Source organism: Lepidochelys kempii, chromosome 3 (assembly GCF_965140285.1).
Source record: "Lepidochelys kempii isolate rLepKem1 chromosome 3, rLepKem1.hap1, whole genome shotgun sequence".
NCBI lineage: Eukaryota > Metazoa > Chordata > Testudines > Cheloniidae > Lepidochelys > Lepidochelys kempii.
In genome coordinates this window covers 64,326,728-64,351,844 of record NC_136382.1, presented here as the reverse complement: position 1 = coordinate 64,351,844, position 25,117 = coordinate 64,326,728, and positions in this window count along the sequence as shown.

Sequence of the window (25,117 nt, the reverse complement as noted above, 5' to 3'; positions counted from 1 at the left end):
GCCTTTCTCTTGGGCTGTTAAAACAAACTAATTGCCACCCCAAGCAAGGCAAATTAAGGTGGGGCACACCTGCAGCATCAAAATGCCCCTCAGGGTCAGTACAGGGAATATCCACAGCTTTACAGGGATGAAATTGAATAGTGAGTCAGTTTTCAAAATAATATCAGCAAATGCAATTCTTATTACGTAGACTATCTGAATAGAGAGAATGAGGTACTCTTCAGAACCTAGAGTTATGGCAAACCCCAAACAATGATTTCATTATCATATGAGCTTTATTAATAAATTAAAGCTGGAAAGGAAAAATAACCTGGACTTGTAGTACTCTCTGATTCTTTATTACATAATGAGAAGACTGAAGTTTATTAGTTTTAATTCAGCTTTTTTTCCATTTTCCATTCTATTATCATGTAGCTTGGAAGACTCTGACTGGAGAATTAGTGAAATAATAGCATCACAAGAACCGAGAGTGAAAGCTGACTTGGTGAGAGGGACAGAGATTTTTAATCGGACTGTTTTTTAAATGTTTTGAATCCCCTCATTTCAATGACAAGCATGTTGGAAAAGGAAACTGGTTGGAAAAGGAAACTGGTGATTAATCACCTTCATTTAAGTCTGAGAATTAATATTGACCAGGAAAGATCAGAATTTATATTTTGAAGGTTAAATAAAAGCCAGCACTAGGCAGAGTTAAACTTTAAAAAGAAAGAATTTTCAGGCATTTTATTCATCACAAAGTATTAAAGGGCATAAGCCCAGTTTGAAAACAAAAGGTGAAATCTTGGCCCCACAGAAGTCAGTGGCAAAATTGCCATTAACTTCAGTGAGGCCAGGATATCATCCAATATCCTTTGCATGTCACTTAAGTCTGTCCAAATGTAGTAGTATTTTTTTAACTGATATATCATCTATCTTGCACTTTCAAGGGAGAGCTATTTGGTGGTCTCTCATCTCAAAATTAGATCATAAATTTGCTCTATATTTGAATCAAGGATAAAAAGTATTACTTACTATGAAAATTAAAAGAAAATAGCATGTGCGTGGATAAACTCTTCCTGCTGCTAGAACACTAGGATCACCAAATAGTCATCCTCAGATGGTCCAGAACAACATGCACTACCTTTGTAGCTGGTACATATAAGGTAGGCTTCCCCGGATCAGTGGGTTCAAAGAACCAAATACTCAACACTACTGTCAGAGCTTTGTTGCTCATGGGAGATAAATTAAAGATGCTCTCCTCCAAAAGGATTAGCTGTACTACCTTACATGCCCACAGTAATTGCACTGACACCCTCTAAATGGTGTCTAGCAGCTAGAGGGCTAGACCATCACAGCCCTCCATGAAATTTCATAGGTTACCGTTATGAGGCTACATCAAAACAGCACTGAGCTGGGAACAGACATATAGCACAGTGACAGGCCTAAAACACCTATTGTGAATTAAATGACTGTTCTTAATGTTTCCTCTGAATACTGTATTGGTGCCTCAGTTTCCCCTATGCATTTCTTAAGTCTCTAGGTGGTGGGATAAGGGGGTGTAATTGTTGCAGAGCAAAGGGCCAGTGTACAGAAATGGCCGACACTCTGTCTCCTGGCAACTGATGGCCTGGGCCCTTCCCCGCTGCAAGGTGATAGCTAAAGGGTTGGAGAACAAAGGAATCAGGTGACCTCCTGGCCCAGGAAAGGGACAAAGCTGAGAGGAGGAGGGGGTGGAGGATGAGTCAGTTGGGGCTGCCTGGGGACGTGGAGTGAAGTGCAGATGTGGTTGTCTGGCTCACTGCCCCCCAAAACGGACCCAGCTGAGGGGTCCTGTTCTCTGTACCTACAAGCTCTGTTCTAGACAGTGTTCCTGTCATCTAATAAACCTCTGTTTTACTGGCTGGCTAAGAATCATGTCTGACTGTGAAGTCAGGGTGCAGGACCCTCTGGCTTCCCCAGGACCCCATCTGGGTGGACTCGCAGTGGGAAGCGCATGGAGGGGCAGAGGATACCGAATGCTCCAAGGTCAGACCCAGGAAGATGGAAGCCGTATGAGCTTTTTGCCCTGAAGACAGTCTACTCACAGAAAGGAGGCTACGTAGGGTGCAGTTCCAGATCATTGCCCGGGGACTCTGTGACAAATGGCTTAGGTTTTAAAACAAGTAAATGGGACCTGGGATAGATATAATGTCAGAGTGCACACAAACATCCTTTAAAATGACAGTAATCTCAAGGGAACATGACATAACCCTAGCATTTGAATGAAGAGAGAAGCATACCTACTGGATCTTGTTCACTCCAGACTAGAGCTGAAGTCTATTGAAATCAATAGAAAAACTCCCATTGATTATAATGGAGCCAGGATTTCACCCAAGACCCGAAGAGAACAACTTGCTATGGCACCACTTCCAGCAAGTTGAAATCACTTGAATATGTGTAGCAATCTCTCAAGACACCACACAACTTTCTAAACCATGTTCATGGCTCGCATACCTTTTCTATTCCACATGTAATGTCCTGGTCCAGGCTTACATTGGTGGTATTACAGAAGCCTAGATCTGAAGTTCCATCCGTTGAGACTGCCCATATCCAATAGTGGGGGTACACTAATTCGTCCTTGAAGTGAAAGATCATTTTGTCACTTCGGGGCGAATTTCCATAGTAAGACCCCTCTTGACTATTTTCATTTTGGAAGGTGTTTCTTATGAAATTTGGCTCAGTACAGAATTCCATGATTTACAATTAATGGAAAATAATAGTTTCATTCTTAGTTTTAATGTTTCAAGGGCGTTTAAAGAGCTACAAACCATCCATTAAAAAGCCAGATTGTTTACAGCTGCCACCCTGGTTCCAGGTTAGTGTCAGATTATTATTTTACATAAATTCTGCTACTTTTATTTATCTAGGTGTATGTTTTCCTATATCTAGAAATTGTGCATTAAAAGAAGGCAACTTAGGTTCTATGATGCTATGGTTATAGATGCTTCTGTACTGTTATCAATGGTACTGACAAGATGCTTGAGTTATGCTCTACAAGCATAATTAAATAACTGTCCAACATTGAAATTCTGTGTCCCAAATACACTCTTGCTAAGGTACACATGGGTGTCTGGCTTAGATTTGGGGGCTTTTTTGCATGATTTTAGAGATTTCATCATTTTTTTCCTTAGCCTTTCCGTTATGTGGCTGGGAAAAGGAAACAAAACAAGCTTGTAACCTGCTGTTTGCTCTCCTGTCTGACAGCTGTGCTTTAGCTACAAACAGAATAACAGTCATTCATTCTTCTGCTCCACCAATGATGCCATCTTCATCTGACTGCTTGTTAGTTTCTCACACAACTGGGTCTGTGCCTTGTTACATGCTGCCCTATATTGTTGGAGTGCTCACCTTGAACTGATCCATAGGGCCATTCCCATCTCTCTTCAAGACCCACAAAGATGACTATAAGAAGTCAGCCGGTTAACAGCTACCTTGCGGGGCAGATGAGAATAGCTTTTTTTTTTTTTTTAGTTTTTTTTTAGGAAGCTGAAGTCTCCTTCCTTGTGCTTGCTCATTGGAATGGCTTCTTCCCCTCCTTGCATCGGTTGGGTCCTAGGTTTTTTTGTTTTAATGCCTGGGGCCTCCCCGCAAGGTGACTCCTCACACAAGGCATGCTGTCTCTTGGCAAAATGAATAATACTACCACTGTTGGCAAGGACCATAAAACCCAGTACATAAGAAACAATAAAGTACATCAATACAAACCCCAACAAAGAAATGACACACCCAAAACAACAACATAACAAAGGGGGATGTTATTGGGAGCAGGAATAGATCTGGGGAAGGAAAGGGTTAGCGTTAAGTACTAAAACAACAAATTTCCCATCTCCAACACCCACACCTCTTTCCAACCCCCACCTCCCTCCCTGACACTTTCCCAGGCAGAGAGCACACTGAGGGTAAGTCCAGAGATGAGTGCTGCAGCACTGTGAACATTGGTCAGCTTGAACTGTGTCTTCACCCTGGATGGAGCAGGTTCTTCTCCTGGCTCCCTGGTCTGGAGCCATGTGGAGCTCTCAGCTGGTTCTCAGTAGCCAGTGCTGGATCAGATATCTGCCATTCTGTACACTGGTCTCTTCAAGGCTGGGACTGTCTAGTCATGCACTAAATCCTGCAGAAATTCAGAGCCCCACTGGGGGGAGTGGGACTCAGTCAGAACTCCCTGAGCATTTCCACTGCTTCACGCTCAGCTCCCAAACTCAAAGCGCAACACTGAAACTAAAACCAATAGTCTCTTTGCCTCTGTCAGGCTGTCTCTGCCCACTTGGGAGCAGGGGGCTGAGCAGCTCTGGCTCATAATTAACCAAGCAAACTGCTTCTCCAGATCAATCCCTTCAGAAGCCTCCCCATTGGTCTCAGCAGGAGTTTCTAGCCCACTCTGCACCCCGAACTCTGAGCAGACTGAGAAATGGTGTCAGAGGGCTCTGGTAGCCATTGTTGCTCTAATCCATATCTCTGCTTCCTAGAGCATAAGCCCTTTTGAGACAGGAACCATGGATGTGTCGTGTAGAAAGTCTAGCTCAGTGGAGGCCCCTGCTTGGAGCCTCTGAGTGCTACCTGTCAGATAAATATTAAATAATAAACCTCTATGTCTAATTTGCACAAAATGATATTGCTAAATGGGTCAAATCCTGCAAGGTGCTGAATACTTGCCACTCCCAATCACTTCAGTGGGACCTGAGAGCACTTAGCATTTTGAAGTCCCAGCCCATTAGTTGGTAAAACAAAGGGGGGGCTTTCCTGCTTTTTTAAGTGCATTAGATTACAGCTCATCAAGATGAAATTGATTAAAAAGTGTATGAAATGAGTCAATGCCTACAATGTTTTTTTTTCCCTCATAGCTTGAGAGGGAGCACTAATTAGAGCGTGTTTCCAGACATGAGACTGGAAAATATTTGCTTCATGACATGAGGATCATCTTGATCAAAGCTGAGTCATAGTGACTCTGTGGCCTTGCAAGTTTGTTTTACTTAATGGGAACAATGTAATAACATTCAGTACAGAAGCCTGGTTGAGCTCCCTACACTTCGCTGTGACAGCCTGTAATCTCTGGGCACTCCAGTGAAAGCATAAAACTTAATCTTGATGGTGGAATATAAAAGCATCTCCTGGATTATACATTAACGTTTGGAAGTAAATGGCCAATTGGAAGGGGAAAAAAGAGAAATTTGACCTCAGTAAAGACATCATTAGGAATGTACATTTCATTAAGGGATCCTGTGTCAGTTTCCAGACAAACTCTTTAAGGCAAAGCTATTCCTTGTTGTTAACTGTACATAGGGGAGAGTTATTAACTCAAGACCAGACCATGATTTTCTTATGGTGAACAGCACCTTACTCCATGAACAATCCCTACTGAAGTCAGTGGAACTGTTTGCAGAATAAGGTGATACTGAGTGTTAGAATCTGGCCCCTGGAGTGAAATTTCACGGCATAAGGACTAAGCAGTTGGGGTTTATATAGTGTGGGGCCCTTGTATTGTCCCTCTTCAGAGGGATGAATTTCACATAGTGATAATCCAGACATACTGTGGAGTCATCGCAGGAGACAGAGATTTTTTGTTTAAGAGTGCAAAGCAGATGAGGATGCTAATGATGATAATAATCATCTAGTCATTTTAACTTTTAGAACATTTTAGCCAATGGGTGGAAGTTTCTGGCTTTCCTTAAAATCTGCACATGGCTAGCGTCATTAAGACAGTCTTAAGCAATTAAGGGCAGCCTAGCAAAAAACTTTTTGCCAGGCAAAAGTATTATTTTTGTTGTTGAGTCAAATATTATTCCTTTACCGTTATCATCAATAATCAGCTTAAAGAGTGAGGAGTCTCTGACACTTGTAAGCTTTTTGAAGGAGGGACTTTCAATCACTATAGCACAATAGGGCCCTGATGTGGCTGAAGCCTTTAGGGCTATGTCGACGCTATAACTATTACAATGGCCGAGCTTCACTACCCTGTCCCTGGTTTCCAGGCCAGTCATATCTCTGCTTGCTCTCTGACTCTTCCACCCCACCTGCTTCAAATAATGTTTCCATTTTGGGGGTCAGGTTTATTACAATTTAACAAATGACGAACGGTTCCTTTCCCGGTCAGCAAAGTTTCACAAATAATATTTAGCTTTCTGGGTTCAGTCCTCTCTGTTGGTGCATCACAGAAGCTAGGTGGTGCAAGTTTCTCCCTCGAAGCTGAGGAATTGATTGAGGTGTCAGCAGAGGAGGTTTTGGAACAAATTGATAAATTAAACAGTAATAAATCACCAGGACCAGATGGTATTCACCCAAGAGTTCTGAAGGAATGCAAATATGAAATTGCAAAACTTCGGTGGTATGTAAGCTAGCACTTAAATCAGCTTATGTACCAGATGAATGGAGGATAGCTAATGTAATGTTGATTATTTAAAAAAGGCTCCAGAGGCAATCTGCCAATTACAGGCTAGAAAGCCTAACTCCAATATCAGGAAAATTGGCTGAAACTATAGTAAAGAATAGATTGACCAGACACAGAAGAACACAGTTTGTTGGGGAAGGGTCAGTATGGCTTTTGTAAAAGGAAATCATGCCTCACCAGTCTATTAGAATTCTTAGAAGGTGCCCACAAACATGTGGATGTGTGTGATCCAATTGACTATCGTAAACTGGGACTTTCAGAAAGCCTGTGACAAAGTTGCACACCAAAAGCTCTTAAGCAAAGTAAACGGTCATGGGATAAGAGGGAAGGTCCTCTTATGGATCAGTAACTGGTAAAAAGATATGAAACAAAGGGTAGAAATAAGAGGTCAGTTTTCACAATGGAGAGGGGTAAATTATGGGGACCCCAAGAATCTGTACAGTGACCAGTGCTGTTAAACATATGCATAAACGATTTGGGAAAGGGTCTAAACAATGAGGTGGCAAAGTTTGCAGATGATACAAAATTACTCAAGATAGTTAAGTCCAAAGCTGACTGTGAAGAGTTACAAATGGATCTCACAAAACTGGGTAATTGGGCAACAAAATTGCAGATGAAATACATGAATTGTTGATAAATGCAAGAAAATTCATGAAATGTTGACAAGTGCAAGGAAATGCGCATTAGTAAACATAATCCCAACTATATATACAAAAAGATGAGGTCTAAATTAGCTGTTGCCACTCGAGAAAGAGATCTTGGAGTCATTGTGGATAGTTCTCTGAAAACAGCTGCTCAATGTGCAGCAGCAGTCAAATAAGCTAACAATGGTAGCAACCATTAGGAAAGGGATAGATAATGAGATAGGAAATATCATAATGCCATTATTTAAGTCCATGGTACACCCTCTCCTTGAATACTGTGTGCAATTCTGGTCACCTCCATCTCAAAAAATATATTAGAATTGGAAAAGTTACAGAGAAGGGCACCAAATATGATTAGGTGTATTGAACAGCTTCCATATGAGGAGAGATTAAAATAATTGGGACTGTTCATCTTAGAAAAGAGACGACTAAGGGGGGATATGATAGAGGTCTATAAAATCATGACTGGTGCATGGAGAAAGTGAAAAGGGCAGTGTTATATGCCCCTTACCATAATTTCATCAGATGGCCATTGGTTCTTGTGTTAATAGTCAGCTGATTTAAAACAAACATAAGGAAATTCTTCACACAACACACAGTCAACCCATGGAACTCTTTTCCAGGGCAAGATATGAAGGCTAAAAGTGTAACTGGACTCAAAAAAAGAATTAGATCATTTCAGGGAGGATAGGTTCATCAGTGGCTATTAGTCAAGATGGTGAGGGATGCGATCCCATGCTCTCGGTGTCCCTAAACCTCCAAATGCCAGAAGCTGGGACTGGATGACATGGGATGGAGGACTCAATAATTGCCCTGTTCTGTTCATTCCCTGTGAAGCAGCTGGAATTGACCCTGCTGGAAGACAGGATACTAGGCTAGATGGACCATTGGTCTGATCCAGGATGATCATTTTTATGTTCTTCTTCCTGCTACTGCTTGATTCTCTCTGACATCACACAGATCTCACATAGGATTCTACAGAACCTCCCAGAATTCCCTGCAGCTCTTTCCCACTGTACAAAAAGAAAGCCCTTTTATATTAGGCTGCCATCACTCGACTCCTTTTTGCTTGTCTCTTCAGCTAGTTATGCACACCTACAGCTGCTTCCAGGGCAGAGGTGTTAACTCTTTCCCTAACAACTGAGGGATGGGGTCGTGCACCCCATCACATACATTCTCCCACTACAAGTCAATATATGTGGAGGAAACCTATCTCCCTACTATTGCAGGGACTGTACACCCTGTCAAAGGCTAATAAGCATTCATGACAGCATTGCAATGCTCAAGTGAGGGTAGAATAAGCAGAAAACTGGAAGTCTTTCATGAAAAAATTATCACCTTTTGGTGATTTTTTTTTTTTTTTTTTGGAATTTGATTTTGGAAAATTTTGACCAGCTCCTACCTGAAGGGAATGATTGGATGGACATAAGCAAAGCAAATCAGCACCAAGACAGCTGGTTGGAAACTGAAATATAAAATGGTCACAGGGTTTGGTGATTTTGCAGGTTTTCATGCTGTATTAAAATAACATTAGCCCCTTCCTAAGCAATAAAAAGTGATAAAAGGTTCCAGACAGGTGGGATAAATATGTGGGATTAACGCCAATGAAAACTGGGCTGCCACTCTTACTACAAAATGAAATTAATCATAGCAGAAGAAAAACCAATGATTTTGTCTTGATTCTTAAATGCATGTATTATTCTTCTAAATAACTCCTGAGATGTATGAAATAAACACACCAAACATACCAACAGGACTGAGAACTACAAAGCAAACAGAGAAATGATTTTGTTGTAGTTCATTTCCATTCATTCTGCAGGGTGCAAGTTTAAAAGCACAGCTGCATTAAAGCACAAATATCTAAGGACTGTGTTTAACATATATCTGATGTGTACCATAGTTCTGTGAGGAGCAATTTTCTCCTCCATCTTTTAGATGGGATACTGAGCTTCTCCTCAAACCTTTAACTGCATTTTGACAGATTTCCCCAGGGAAACAAAGGCATCATCTCTGACTCTCTGGAATGTGGGATTCAGCAACAGATTGTTGCAAAGGTAAATCCAGCTAAATTATAACCCAGGTTCAGAATTCTCAGTGGGCAGAAGAACGAAGTAGTAATTGCATAGTCCTATCAAATAAGAGGTTTTGAAATGATGAGAGTCCAAGTTTGCCTCAGGATGAGTTTACTTCCACAGAGAGATGGTGGTAAATGGACAGCCAGATTTACTCACTGTTGTATTTGACTGCCGATTTTTGTATGTTTGTTTCAAAATCATATTCATCTTCCATTATAAATATTCAGATTGGTTGAAAACTTTACTAAATTGGAATTATATAGTTATACAAACATATCTAACAAGCCCTCTAATCATTTTGGGTATGATTGAAAACCCATTGAAGTCAGTGGGAGTCTTTCCATTCTTTAATACAGGGTGTCTTAGATCAGACACTTTGAGCACTAAACTCTAAAGAGAGCTTACCTAAAAGAAAAATGAAGGGAACTGAATTTTAACAGGATTGTGTGTGCTCTGGCACATAGGCTTCAATTTGGTTAGAGAAAATGTGAGATCAAGTAGTGCCTGTTCCCCATGGAGGTACACAAAGAGTCCTTGCAGGAGCTAGCTCCAGTGTCTTCGCACATCTGAGCATGACTGTGCCTGGCTGGCAGCACAAACCACCCCAGAAGAAGGCGGAGTTGTGGGGCCATGGTCCCACCTCTGTTCCAGCCATTGAAGCTAGCTGTCCACAAAGGAATATACTTCCTTAAGCATTACCCTTGTGTTTCCAAATCAATGTGTTACTCTCCCTGCCCTGTGGAGATGCAAAGATAATCAGTTTTTCTTGTTACAGGAGCAAGAAACATTAGGCTTGTTTATTTAAAGTCATTTTCAAGGAAAGAAAATTTCTAACAAGAAATGGAATTTAAGAACAAAAAAAGTACTGAAGACTCTAGATGAGATTCATGAAGAGTTTCAGAAAAAGCCAAAATTCTAGTAGCCTTAAAAGAACTTTCAGATAGTACCTTTATTTTATAATCCATAAAAGCATTTCCTTTGATAATGACATCAGTCAGGGGCTGTGACCGAATTCATCCCTGTATTCATACCCTACACACTATCGTCATAATCTTTGTACAAAATATACCTTCCAACATGTTGTTTGAAAACTAATAACTCACTGCTCAATAATATCATGATAGAATGTGCATAGCAACATTATATGTAAAGTTGTGAACATGAGCTGAAATCGTGGCTGAAGTTTGTTTACCAGATAAATCTTGGGGAGGGGTAAGTCAGTTTCTCAAAGACAAAGGTCAAGGCGATGCCTCTAGCTGGCTGTCATCAAAGCTTATGGGCCATCATCTGTCAAGTGGCCATTCTTTGGCAAGGAAGAGGGAATAGGAACAGATCAATTTACATTTTAGCAAACAACAGCATGGAACCTCTCTTACCACCAGACCCCTTGTCTCCATCCTCACAGCAGGAATAAACTTTATCTAGGGGTAACCATCAGCAAAATACATTTCAAAGGGTGACTGAACTGTCAAACTAAGGGGCAAAACCACCCCCAGTTATCTCTCCCTGTCCATCTCTTTCCTTCACTTAAGACAAAAGCAACAGCCTTTGGACTTTGGGAGCAGATCCTGGCCTGAGAATTTGGTCAGCAATGTTACTGGGAACATACGGCAAGGGACTTCATCTTGAATTATGTCTAGTTAGTTAAGTTTTAGCACTAGGCAGCATTTTATCTTTATTTTTCTTGCAGTAATCATTTCTGACTTTAATGCCTTCTACTGGTACTCATTTAAAACCTCTCTCTTTATAGTTATATAAACTTGTTTTATTCTTTAATAAAAAACTAATTCCATGTTGTGAGCTGTGTGGGTAACTCCATTTAGGGTAGCAAACTGTTTTATATTGATCCTTTTAGAGGGGCAATAGACCTACTACAGCTGAACTACCCAGGAAAGGACTGGGCAGTGTAGAACATACCATTTGCCTGCTTGTGAGTGGCCCAGATGGGAGCTACAGCAGCAAACCATTGTGAGGCACCCAAGTTTGCAGGACAGGGGTGATGCAGCCCCTCACTGTCCTGAATTGCCCCCTGGAATGTCAGTCATTTTAGCTTTCTGTATCTTTACCAGAACCATTTTTTCCCCTCAGCATCCCTTAAGGGATTGCTCAAGTATTGCTACTTTAAATGTCTAAAGTATCAATTTGTAACATAACTGAATCTTAGTACGAATCTAATTGCAGAGAAAAGCGTTCTGAGGAACTTTTGGACTTCTGCCAATAGTCAAATGTTGGTGGGTAGGGGGCTTGACACCTGAGCTTATTGCATTAAATGCAGCAGTGGCTGAAAGGGAATCTGATGATGAATGGAAGACAAGCTCCTCTATTATTTTCGGTCCCTACCTTTTTGGTGTAATCCATGTTAGGAGAGTATAAATCTCTCTTCCTCTAGTGGCCAGGCAAGATAGAAAGCTAAATGTCTATTGTGACTGCCATCTTTGGGAGTAACTCTTTCAACTCACATGGTAGAGGTTAAAGCTCTGAGCACTGAGACCATCTCAGGTTCAAACATCACTGACAGCCTAAGAAGAGGCTGCTATAGGAGTTGTCTTGAGCCTTGTAGATTTACTGGTGTTTGAGTCCCACATTATTCTGTGACTTATTATGATTGTAACTTGGATTTATTAGCAGGATTTGAACAAAAGACTCTCAGTGTGAAAACAACCCTCTTGAGATGAAGAAGAAACTCCATTATCTGGAAGCTGTTACACTTGCTTAACCTCCTGTGTGGACTAGTTACTAGAGGGGGACAAAGGCATGCACTGCATAGGTGGGTTACACTGGCATATTTGCCACTCCAAACCTTTCTGTTTTTATACACGCTTATTTCCCTCTCTCTTTATTTTTGACTTGTTTGTTCATTTACTTTTGCAGACTTTATTAAACAAGGAAAATAAAACACAGAATTTGACCACAACAACTGGGAACCTCCTTTTAAGTGTCAAATAACATGGGTGTGCTCCTATGCCATAATGACAAATATGGCATAAATGTCCTTATAGATAAAGTTCAGCAGCATAACATTTTTTATTGTGGGACAAGTAACAAGGAAAACCTTCAGATGTTTCAGGGGAGCTGAGCTGCGGTGGGCCCAACCAAAAAACAAAACCCATCATGAGCCTCTTAAAACCTCCACCCGTAGGTTGGATTTAAACCCCCTGCCAATCTACAGCTGGTTCCAAAGGAGGGGCCTTCATAGAGTACATCTACACTGTATTTTAAAACCCGTGCCAATGGATCTCAGAACCTGGATTTACAGACTTGGTCTCGCAGGGCTTGCACTATGATGCTAAAAAACAGCTGTGTAGAAGTTCGGGTTCGGGCTGGAGCTTGGGCTCTGAAGCCCAGGAAGGCGGATGGGTTTGAACCCACTCCTCTTCCTGGACTTCTGAGTCCCAACCACCACATCTACACGGCTATTTTTAGCACTCTGTAGACCTGGACTCTGATACTAGTTGCCACAGGTTTTAAAACACAGGATAGACATACCCATGGTGGGCCTGAGATGCAGGGAAACACAGTTCACTTAACCCTCCTGTTTGCAACTGTCACCAGAAGAGGGCAGCAGAAATAAGAATCCTTTCAATTAGACCAGGGTGGGAGATGGCTTTCCTATCCAGTGAATATTTTCAAGATTTCAAAAACATTCCCATTCCCTATTAGGACAAACCAGGTGAGTGCTCCAACCACTACTGGGCTGTTGGGTGTTCTGGGGGTGGGGATCTCTCAGTCTCGTCTGTTGGATCTATACTACTTTGCAGAAATAATTCAATATTCAAGGAGTTATAGAGACTGACGCGATAGCCTAGTGGGTCAGGGCACAACCTGGGGTATGGGAGGAGACCTAGTATCAATGCTCTGCTCCAAATCCACTAGAGCAGGGATTTGGACCCAGGTCTTCTCATTTCCAGGTGAGTGCCCTAGCCATCGGGTTCGTGGCTATTCTGAGGTGGGTTATTTTCAGTAGCAATATTGTAAGAGGAGGGGCCAGACACAGAAAAGATAAGTAAGTCACTGGTTCAGCACTGAGGAGTGCTCTTCATATTCCTCGGCACAGGTTAGTTGCAGTTGCAGGGTGTGGCTGCTCTCAGGACCTGTGAGAGCAGTAACAGCTGTGCCTGGCAGCAGTTTTGATCTTTAGCGGAGACCATCCTTTTTATATTTAATTGGGAATTGTAAAATAAGCCTGATATTAATACAAACCAGCTACAGATGGCTGGAGCTTTAAAACTAGCAAGTGAAAACTGGAAACATGTCTTTTTTAATGCCTTTGTTTTTTCAACATGCAGTACATTTGCAGTTGGTTTATATTATTTTTATACCATTTGTTACACAGCTGCTGCTTCAGCTTGTTTTTCATTGTTGATTACTTTTACTTTGGATGTGAGTCACACTCTTAGGTTTTTGTATTGCTGCCCATCATCCTAGTAGTTGAGCCCCTTGGTGACATTAGATCATCTGGGAACTATGTGTAGGCCCTGTGCTGTCCGCAATTCCATGGTCATGGAGTTTGCTGCAGAATAAACTCCTCACTGCAGAATTGTGCTCTGGATTCTGATTTCATTTAAATGTAAATTAAGTTTCTAGCTGGATGTGAAGAAAACACCAAAAATATGGACCAAGTGTAAATTAATACCACCTGAGTCTGCAAAGAGCCTGAAATAATGACTCTGGGAGGTGTGATCTAGTCATCTCACACACAACCTCATGGACTACAAAGTTTAAGTTTAAGGCCAGAAAGGATGGCCTTTTGTGTATCATAGGCCACCAACATCACCCAGCACCCACACACTAAACTCAACAATCAAAATTAGACCCAAGTATTACAGCCTACAAGATTGTGCAGCCATGGAATCTGACGTTTTCCCAAGATATCACAGAATTCAGATTTTTGCTTCAGAATTCCTTATTTTGAAGCAGCCAGGCATTTAGTATTTTGTTTTCATGTCCTGCCTTTCTCACGCTGACTTACAATTAGCTCTTGTTCCAACCTCTTCCCCTAGGAGGAATTAATTGGATTATGCATGCTCCCTTCTCTGTTCTATAGAATCAGGCAGAAGTGGGTAAGGGAACCTAAGACAGGATCCATTTTCCAGCCAGTGAACAGAGGGTCCAAAAGTCCAGGCTGGGAACCTAGGCTGAGACCTTAGGAGTTGAAAAAAATGAACTGCTGAACCTGATTACAAGTAGAGCTGGGTGGCAATTTTGTCAATTTTTTGACAGAAAATGTATTTTTCACAAAATTTACTTTTTATAGAAAATTTAGATTTAAAAACAATATGTTTACCATCGGGAAAATCTAAATATTTTTTTTTGTTTTGAGTCAGTTTGACATTAATACATGTTCACCTGTGCTGCCCTGGTATCTCATAGGCCTATTCTCCTGTCTGGGCTAGACTCTCTCCCTGGATTATATCTCCCATGATGCACCACATTTCACTTCTGGTTGAATCACTATGGTGTATCATGGGAGTTACATGACCACAGTGCATCATGGGAGATATAGTCCAGTGAAGGGGTCTGGTCCTTGCAGGGGCTTGAGTCACCCAAAGCACAACCCCCACAAGGCACTGCGTCAGCTCAGGAGGATACATTAACATTGAACCATTCCAAAACAAAATATTTGAATTCATTTCAACAAGCAAAACAAAATATTTCAATTCAGGAATGTTGAAATATTGTATTTTGATCAGAAACACTGAAACAAAATGTTTCAGCATTTCTGAATGAAAAATTATGAGAATTTCTGTTCCAGGAAAACATTTCAGTATTTCAGTATTTTGTTCCAATCTGGGACAAAGCAGTATTTGAAATATTGGAATTTCCCTCCAGGACAGAAATTCCAATTGTTGATCAGCTCCAATTACTTCTCCTGCATACACAGGCTGGGAAAAACAGATTGTGAGCTGGATCACAGAGAGCTGGTCCATCTGGAGAGCACTGTGAACAAATAGAGAGGATGAAATTGTCTACAATGGCCTGTGGCTCATCTGGTACTCCTAGTAGCAAAAATCTTCAATAGCCGGAGAAGAGACAGTAGATGGGGATGGCTCTGAGTTACTACAGTGAATTCTTTCCTAGATGTCTGGCCAGTGAGTCTTGCTGACATGCTCAGGGTCTAACTGACCACCATATTTTGAGCTGGGAATCTTCCCCAAGTCAGACTGGCAGAGATCCTGTGCTTTTTGTTGTTGATGGGTTTGTTGTTTTGCCTTTCTTTGCAACAAGGGGCATGTGTCACTTGTAGATTTAAATTAGTGTAAATGGTGAATTCTCTGTAACTTGAAGTCTTCAAATCATGATTTGAGGACTTCAGTATCTCAGGCAGAAGTTAGGTGTCTATTTCAGGAGTGAGTGGATGAGGTTCTATGGTCTGAGATGTGCAGGAGGTCAGACTAGATGATCACAATGGTCCCTTTTGGCCTTGAAGTCCGAGTCCAAATCCATCATCAAAAATAATTGCTGAAAATAATCATTGACAAATTGTACATCAGGTAGGTATTTTGAGCTGTGGGCCAATGTCATGTGTGTATTTGGGTGTGGGAGGAATGAAAAGGAAGGGTACATAACTGAAATATAAAACATTAACATTGTAACAGAATTTAGGTGTTTTTGCCACAGAATTTGGCTCCATTGTTCCACAAAGTAAATGGGGCCCTGACTAAGAGTGCTTTCTTGTTTATAGAGAACACACAGTTTCTGACTTACTACAATAGACTGATTTGACCAATTTTACTGGGAAGGAGAGTACAGAGAAAAGTGATATCTGGAGCTGGACAAAACATGGGAAAAAACAATCTTGTGATTAAATTTTGAAATGTCAAAATTGTTTCAATTTTGCAGAGTTCAAAACAGAACTATTTTTGCTTTTTTTCATGAAAATTTGGAAATAAATTTTTGAAAAATTGCAACATGTGCTTTTTCCCATTCGTCCTTCCTATCTCCACTTTTGTTTTACCCAGAGTGCAATACAATGAATGATGTTCAGGGTTAGTTTTTCCCTTTTTCTTGGAGTCTCCCCTAACACACACAACTTCATTTTTTTTCTTATTTTCATTTTTCCTTTTGTCTCTCTAAGTTTTCCAAAATTGAGGAGCTTTTGAAAAGTTGGAGGGGCAAAAAAGAAAAAAACACCCTCTGTGTGTGTGTGTGTGTGTGTGTTGGAAGAAATCCCTAGACATGATTTATGCTATTCCTTTTTGCTAGCGAATAAACAAACACAGGGGGGAGGGAGAGGATATCTGGAAAAGTCAAGACTGAAAATTTGAGGGGGGGGGAAGAGCTTTTGGTTTAGAAAAAGGCTATTTTGGGGTTGAAAAGTTTTGAGCTAAAAATCTCAAGTAGCTCATCTGCTGTCCTTGTCTCTCTAGAATCTTTGACCAGAACTTCCACACAATCTTTGGTACCTAAATAAATTGCCTGATTCCCTCCCCTCCCCAAAAGATCCTACGTACAATCAAGTTAGTGGGTCTTGCAGGTGATAGTGCACCTCTGAAAATCATTTAATTAAGTGCCTAATATTAGGCACCTGTTTTTGAAAATGTTGGCCTTTGGCCAGCTAGATCTTTGAGATCAGTAAGCAATCCCATCCTATGCAGACTCCTACTCTGGAGCCAATTTGAAAACAAACAAGCAAATAAACAAAAAATAATAAAAACGGAAAGCTTATACCAAATGAAATTTTACTTTTTTACAGGAGCAAATCCTGTCCTTAATTGAAGGAGCAGAATGGGCACTGTGCAGAATGGGCAGTCTCTGGCATCTTCGCAGCACCTTGTCTCTGTGCCTTTACTGTTTCTTAAAGGTCCGTGTGTTTTGTGATCTATCACAAGCTTGAAACTACCAAGACCTTGCTAATACCTTGTGAATTTCTCTCACACCCATTTTCTTGCCAAACATTCTCTTTCCCTTTTGAGTGCACCTGGACTCAGCCATCTGGAACAATGTACTATGGCCAGCCAAACTCCTGTGTGCTTCTGCAGTTACTGTGCTAAAAGCATAGCTGCTGGGTTGCTGGTATGTACTGTAATAGCGGTTGATTTGGAAATACAGGGGTGCTGGAACAATATATATAGTGGGGGTGCTGAGAGCCATTGAACCAAACTGTAAACCCTGCATGTGATGGAAGCAACTTCAAGCCAGAGGGTACTGCCGCATCCCTTGTTCAATACCTATGTGGAAACATGATAGTATTGGGTATCTGGTCAGCTTTAGGTCCTCAGAACATGCACAACTCCCTTTGACATCATTAGCATTCTACCACAAATCAAGGACATTCTCTTGTAACACAGATCATAAAGCCATTGATCCTAAACATTTAAAGGCAATTCAGATAATCTGTTAAAAACAATTCAAAAAGAGCTTGCCTTTGGGAAGACAGTTTAGGTCTCATTTTGCTCCAGTGTGTGTTAGCAATTAAACTTTATTAGAATAATGAAGAGCATTATCCCTAAAGTTATTCTGTCTCCCTCTGCTTCACTATAGAGCTCCCTAACCTGCCTGGCTTCCTGTTACAGATTTAAGGAAACAGGACAAACATACTCAAATTCTTTTCCTCTGTAAGGCCCTCATGCCTCCCCGCAATATACAGTCTAGCTACTCAGGATGTTAGGGCTAGGATTTTGCTCAGAGTGTGTTTCTCTATTATTACAGATACATGCTTAAATTAGAGCCTTTCACTACCCTACCTCTCCTTCCTATTGGATCCTACAGAAAAAGTCATACTCCTTTGTTCATATCATCACTGATGGTTACCATTGAAATAGAAGCAATGTAACAAACTCAGCACCCCATTGCATCTTCCTGATAGGACTAAGGGAAAAGATTGGGGCTATGAGAGAAATACAAAGTATTTGGTAACAAATAAGATGATAGATTTTTCTGGCCAAGAGCAAATAGCTGTGTAATAAGTATCAACTCATTTTCATCGGCTACAGGCTCTTCAGAACTGGAATTTACTTGTCTTTTCTCTTGCTTTCATCTTTGATTTCTATCTTATTTTTATTCAGTTTTTTTGTTTTGTTTTTACAAAATAGCATTGCTATTTTGGTAGAATCAAATGTTTCTTAAATCAAACATACTTGCAGTTTCTGTAATGTTTTTTCATGTCAGATGTATTTGTCATTGAAAAGGAGTGAAATCTTATTTTGCTTTGCTTTTGATTGTCTTGTGTGATTTCATTCAGTGTGATCATGATTTTTTTTAAAGACTGATGGATTTCTGTGATAAATATTAAGTGGATGGATAGTTTCAAAATTTTCAGTAGTAGAAGTCTCACTTTAGGGATCCTAGTGAAACTTCCATTTTCTTCCACTCCCCTGGCAAACCAAATTAGACAAACCTGAAACTTTGTCGGGGTGAGAATGCTGTATTTCAGACCTACACAAAAGTAGCAGTGATCCAGCTAGTTTCTGAGTGGAAGACACTCCCAAGAGTGAGGCAGTAAAATTGCTATAGCACTCTGGTTAGACATATGCAGAATATGTCCTTCCTCTTTGCCAAAGAAAGTTTTCACTCTCTAAACCTGTGATGTTCCAAAAAATGCATGCAGATGACATCTCTTAATAGCTGATATTAAACAAGGCCATTCTGCCTCTGAGATAATGCCAAATAATACCGCTCAACTACAGTTTTATTTGTAATAAGATTTTTTTTAAATAGATCATTCAGGAACAAAACAATGCCATGGAGGTGGCTGATCCCCCTTCCCCTACTATGGGAGGAGTGAGGTTTCAAAACCATAAGGCACAATTTTAGCTGACTGTCTCTTGTCATGACTGCTCTGCTCTTCTTTTTATTGCTAAAACAAATATGTTAAGCAACAGTTGCCTGTTCTTTGTCATGATTTCTATCTTCTTTCTGTCTTCCTGTCCTGTGAACTCTACAGACTGACTTCTTTAAAGCAGGAGCTTCCTGTCACTTTCACATACTCAGTCAAATTGATCCTAGTAGTTTTGAGGCTGAGATTTCATGGCACATTCCACAGAATCCAAACATTTTGTGTGTCATGCCAGCAGGAGCAATGAAATATGTGCTTAACCAGATACCAAGGACTCTAGCTAAAAGCTTCAATTACCTTGACAACTCTGGAATTATTGCTCAGAGAACTTAACGTATACTTGGACCATAGGCATCACTGCAGGCAGTACACAAACCTCAGCAGCACAGACCAATAAGTGGATCCTTGAACCCAGGCTGCATGCTATAATGATATTCCATCAGGCTTTTACATCTCTCCCCTCTCCCCGCTTACATCATATTTGATTTCTTACATTACACCCCAGTCAACTGATCATCTACTACCAGACTGTACAGGTGAATGCCCCCAACAGTTCAGCACAGCATCATAAAATCATTGTGCTGAATAACTTAATACTGATCCAGTATGAATATTTAGGGTCCTAGGTGTGAAAATGTTTTATTTCTTATCTGTAGGAGTGGGTTAGTAATTGCCACACACTGGACAGTAGTAAACAAACATAAGAGGACTGGAAAATTTAGGGAACTTGCCATCCTGAGATTTTATTGCTTAACCCTTTTTATTTAACTTCATAACATTTGCACAAGCTGTTTTGCATTTGGAATTACAAAGTCTTTTTACACTACCGAAAAGGCTCTGTGAATAAAGAGAACAACTAAAGATTATATTTTGTAATTGTATTTTGTGTTTGTATTTCTGTGGAAATGTTTTACATCTTGTTTGTAATCTGCTATGCTCACTGACTGTTATTTCAGGGTCTTTATGTTTATAGCGTAATTGCTTCTATTAGTCTTTTTACCTGAAATGTAGAATTGTGTTTAGGGCTTAGAGCATACTGCTTTTTTTAATACCTCTTACCTCAAAAAATAAACAATGAATTGCAAAGGACTGGTGTGGGGCTCACACCTCTTTTGATGAGCTGGGGGTTGGACCTCCCGAGGTCTCTTCCAACAGTAACTTTATATGATTCTATGATTTACAGTCAAACTTTCTGAGACTGGTGCTTCAACTACCCCTGCAAAATTTGCAAGACCTCCCTTAGCAGAATGAGTAATTGCACTATTAAGCATCTGATCTACATGCTATTACCTAATCTGCATGCACAATTGCAGGTTTTGCAGTTGCAATAAGTATATGTGCACATTTTTATAGTACAATTTAGCAGCTAGTCTTTGAAAATTACTTCTGAGTTTAAAGAGGCATGTACTGTTCCTATAAAAGGACATAGAGAGCATATAACCATGTGAAAGGTCCATGTAGAGGAACAAGAAAATACGGCTTAGTTTGAATATGGGTATTTCCCATCCTTCTATCTGAAAGACAGGTGAATATCATAAAGGCAAGTGATTATGTGTGAATGGGGCATGCAACAGTAATTCTGAATCATCTTATACATAAGTGATGAGCCCAAGGTCATGCATAGCAAGTTGGTATCAGCTTGAATTACAACTCAGGTAGTCTGATTCTCAATCCAGTGCTTAATCTTTCTGAGCCCCCATATTCAAAAGTGCAAATTGAGAACAGTAAGCACATACCTGTGAATATAACCCTCTATTGTTTGGGCATTTTTGCCTATAGTAAATATTAATGCCTTCATTTCACAGAGAGGAATTAGGAGAAAGTGACAGATTTTTCCAAAGTGCACTCTTGTACATATCTGATTTGAGTGCATGCAGCTCCCATTGCTTGAAAAACTGTCCCACAGATGCTAAATGACTTGTGTGGGTGGCCTGGAGTGGTCAAGCTAATGAGGCATAGTTGTGGGAGTCAAGGGATTTGGGTTCTAAACCTGGCTTGCTATCTGACCTCGGACAAATCATTTAACATATGTATGCTTTAGTTCTCACCTCTGTAAAAGTGAGAACAACTATATTTACTGCACAGGGATTCTTGCCATTTGTCTATCTGCATCAACCTATTGCTCTAGTCTTAAACTTTGATTGTAAACTCTTTAGGGCAGGGACTGTCTTTTTGTTCTTTGTGAAGTGCCCAACACAGTGAGGTGCTGGTATGTGACTGGTACACCAAAACAATTACAAAATAATATTAGGGATGCTGTCCGGCCTGACCAATATTTACTAGTTATGCACAAATATTGGGGAGTGGTAAATAATGAAGAAGACAGGTCACTGCTACAGAAAGATTTAGATTGTTTGGTAAGTCAGGAACAAGGTAACGATATGCATTTCAATATGGCCAAATGTAAGGTTAGACACCTAGGAACACGGAGCGCAGGCCATACTTACAGGATGGGGTCTTTGTTCTGTGAAGCCATGACTCTGAAAAGGACATTGGGTCATGGTAGATAATCAGCTGAATATGAGTTCCCAGTGAGATGCTATGGCCAAAAGAGTTAATGCAATCCTTGTATGTATAGGCAGGGGAATATTGAGTAGGAGTGGGAAGGTCAAATTACCTCTGTATTTAGCATTGGTACAACTGGTAGCGGAATCCAGAGTCCAGCTCTCATGTCCATGCTTCAAGAAGGATGTTGAAAAATTGGAGAGGACTCAGAGAAGAGCTATAAGAATTATTAGAAAACATGCCTTACAATGATAGACTCAAGGAACTTAATCTTTTTAGTTTGCGAAAGAGAAGTTTAATGGGTGATTTGATCTCAGTACACAAGAACCTACATGGGAATATAAATTTGATAATAGAGGGCCACCCAGCTTCGTCGATGCGGAATGATTGTCTTCCCCTAACTCAATGATTGGCTACTCCACAGATCCTCTTACATCCAAGTTCAAGTTACCATCAAGAAAGCTATGACCCTATTTCGCATACTAGGACTTCAGCTAAATGCCAGCAAGCATTCTGTATTACCTGTTCAGTGAACCGAGTTCATAGGAGCTATCCTGGATGCTACAACTTTGAGAGCTTATCTACCAGAGGACAGACTTCTTACTCTGACAAATTTGGTTGCATAAGTCCAAATGAGCCATCAGATCACTGCCAGGTTCTGCCTGCAGCTCCCCAGTCATATGGCAGCATGCAACTTTGTCATTCTACACACCTGGTTACACCTCCACTGTTTCCAAGCCTGGTTCAGAACAGTTTATACTCCCATCAAACATAGTTTAAACAAGCTACTCTCCATTCCTCACCACATGATTGTTTTCCTCAACTGATAGAAGAATCTAGGCAAGGTCTGCTAAGAGGTCCCCTTCATCAATCCATTCATCCCCCTGCCACCATCACCATAGTTTCAGACACATTGCTTTCTAGGGTGGGTAGCTCATCTCCAGGAGCATACTATTCAGAGAAGATGGACCATCCAGGAATCTGTTTTCCATATAAATCTTCTGGAACTCAAGGCCATCAGCTATGCCTAACAACATGTCCTTCCTATGATCAAGGGCCAATCCATCTGAGAAATGGCAGACAATAGTGTAAATATGTACTATGTAAATCAACAGGGAGGAGTGAGATCACCTCCCTTTTGTGTAGAAGCATAAAGTTATGAAACTAGTGTATGACCAATGACATCCTCATCTCAGCTATTAACCTACCTGGTCTCCATATCCGATGGTCTCAGCCAACACTTCTCACATGATTATGGATGGGAACTCAACAACTCCATATTCAAATGGCTAGTTCTCATCTGGTGTTTCCCAGAAGTAGATCTTTTCATCATTGCTACCAACAGGAAGTGCACAAAGGCTGTCCTCCCAAAGATTTTCCAAATGGGTTTCTGGCTTTTTTCTGTCCTGTTATGAAGCTGCTAACATCCCATGCCCTCCTAAGTTTATAGCCCATTCCACCAGCTCTCAGTCCACCTCTGTTGCCCTACTAAAAGATGTTCCTATTGCAGAAATCTGCAAAACTGCCACATGGCCCTCCATCCACACATTCTTAAAGAACTATTAGTCAGAGCATGAATCCTGAGGAGATTTGGGTCTGCTATTCTTCAATCAGTTATCCTATTCCAAAGTGCCCACCTTCTCTGAGGAGTACTGTTTGGGAGTCACCTAAAATGGAGCACCCATAGTGACATTACATGAAGAACGAATGGTTACTTACCTTGTTCACTAACGGAAGTTATTTGAGATGTTTGTCCCTCTGGGAGCTCTATTACTCGCCCTCCTTCCCCTCTGCTTTGGCATCTCAGTGCTTCTTTGCATTAGAGAAGGAACTAAGAATGATTAATCTGTCACAGCCCTATATACTGTTGGTATGGGGCATGAAGATAGCTAAGGTGCATGGGCAGACCGAATGGGCATTGCTGCCAAAAAATCTCCACTCATGCATGGGTGCATGTATACCTGGAGTAGAGAACCCATAGGGACAAACGTCTCAAAGAACTCCAGTTACTGTAGAAGGTAAATAACCTCTCTTTTGACAATTGTAGCCTCTTTTCCTAATAATATAGTCTTAAACCTAGGAGTGTTTCTTCTTCTTCACATTGCAAAAAATACACATATACCATATCATATGTTTGTGGTTTGGCATGTTTCCGAGTACTTAGTTGGCACTTACATGGAATGTATTTTATTTGAGCAATGGATTATCAGAGGTGTAACTGACTGTTCCGTACAGGTTTTATGGTAATATATCTGTTGAAAATTATTTTGAAAATGTTTCAATTTTCATTAGGTAAATAAAACTTCTGGATCTAGACGAATTGTTCTTTAAATGTTTTTTGGCACTTTAAACATCATAGTTTAAGTTCTTTTTAAAATAGATTTAAAAGTCTGGCATATTCATTCTCAAACACAATATCTTTCCCTTGCTGTAAGCATATAAAGCGAGGAATTAAAATAGATTCATAGATATCAAGGTCAGAAGGGACCACTATGTTCATCTAGTCTGACCTCCTGCACAATGCAGGCCACAAAATCTCATCCACCCACTCATGCGATAAACCTCTCACCTATGTCTGAGCTATTGAAGTCCTCAAATCATGGTTTAAAGACTTCAAGGAGCAGAGACTCCTCCAGCAAATGACCCATGCCCCATGCTACAGAGGAAGGCAAAAAACCTCCAGGGCCTCTTCCAATCTGCCCTGGCAGAAAATTCCTTCCCACCCCAAATATGGCGATCAGCTGAACCCTGAGCATATGGGCAAGATTCACCAGCCAGATACCCAGGAAAGAATTCTCTGTAGTAACTCAGATCCCACCCCATCTAACATCCCATCACAGGCCATTGGACCTATTTACCATGAATAGGGAGGAACAAGAAAGGAAGGTAACATTAAAAGAAGAGGTAGCTGGGGGACCTTTCATTTCTCCTTCCCCTTCTCTTTTTTCACCTGAGCCCAGGGGTGGCCAACCGGTGGCTCCGGAGCCACATGCGGCTCTTCAGAAGTTACGATGCGGCTTCTTGTATAGGCACTGACTGCGGGGCTGGAGCTACAGGCGCCAACTTTCCAACGTGCCGGGGGGTGCTCACTGCTCAACCCCTGGCTCTGCCACAGGCCCTGCCCCCACTCCACCTCTTCCCACCCCCGTCCCTCAGCCTGCCGTGCCCTTGCTTCTCCTCCCCACCAGAGCCTCCTGCACACCACGGAACAGCTGATCGGGATGTGCGGGGCTGCTGGTGGGTGGAAGGCACTGAGTGGGGGAAGGAGGGGAGCTGATGAGGGGCTGCTGATGTATTACTGTGGCCCTTTGGCAATGTACATTGGTAAAGTTTGGCTCCTTCTCAGACTCAGGTTGGCCACCTCTGCCTTAGCCTTTCCCTCCCTCATCTTCCTACCATTTTATTTTCTCTTCTTTCCTTTCCTTCTTCTTTCCCTCCAAACATTTCCTGTTTCCTTTCCCATCTTCTTCTGCTTCCTTCTTTTTCTTTCTTCCTTTTCTTCATCCTTTTCCTCTCACCTTTCTGTCACCCTACTATCCTGTCCTTTCTTTTTTTCCCTCCTCCTGGCTTTTTAAAATCTTCACTCCTTTCTTTGCTGTTTTCCCAGCTTATTTTAAAAGAAGTCTTCTCTGACCTGCTGTGTGATCTTGCAAAAGGCACTCCACAGTGCCTTCGTTTGCCCCTCTTTGTCTGTCTTGTCTGTTTAGATTATAAT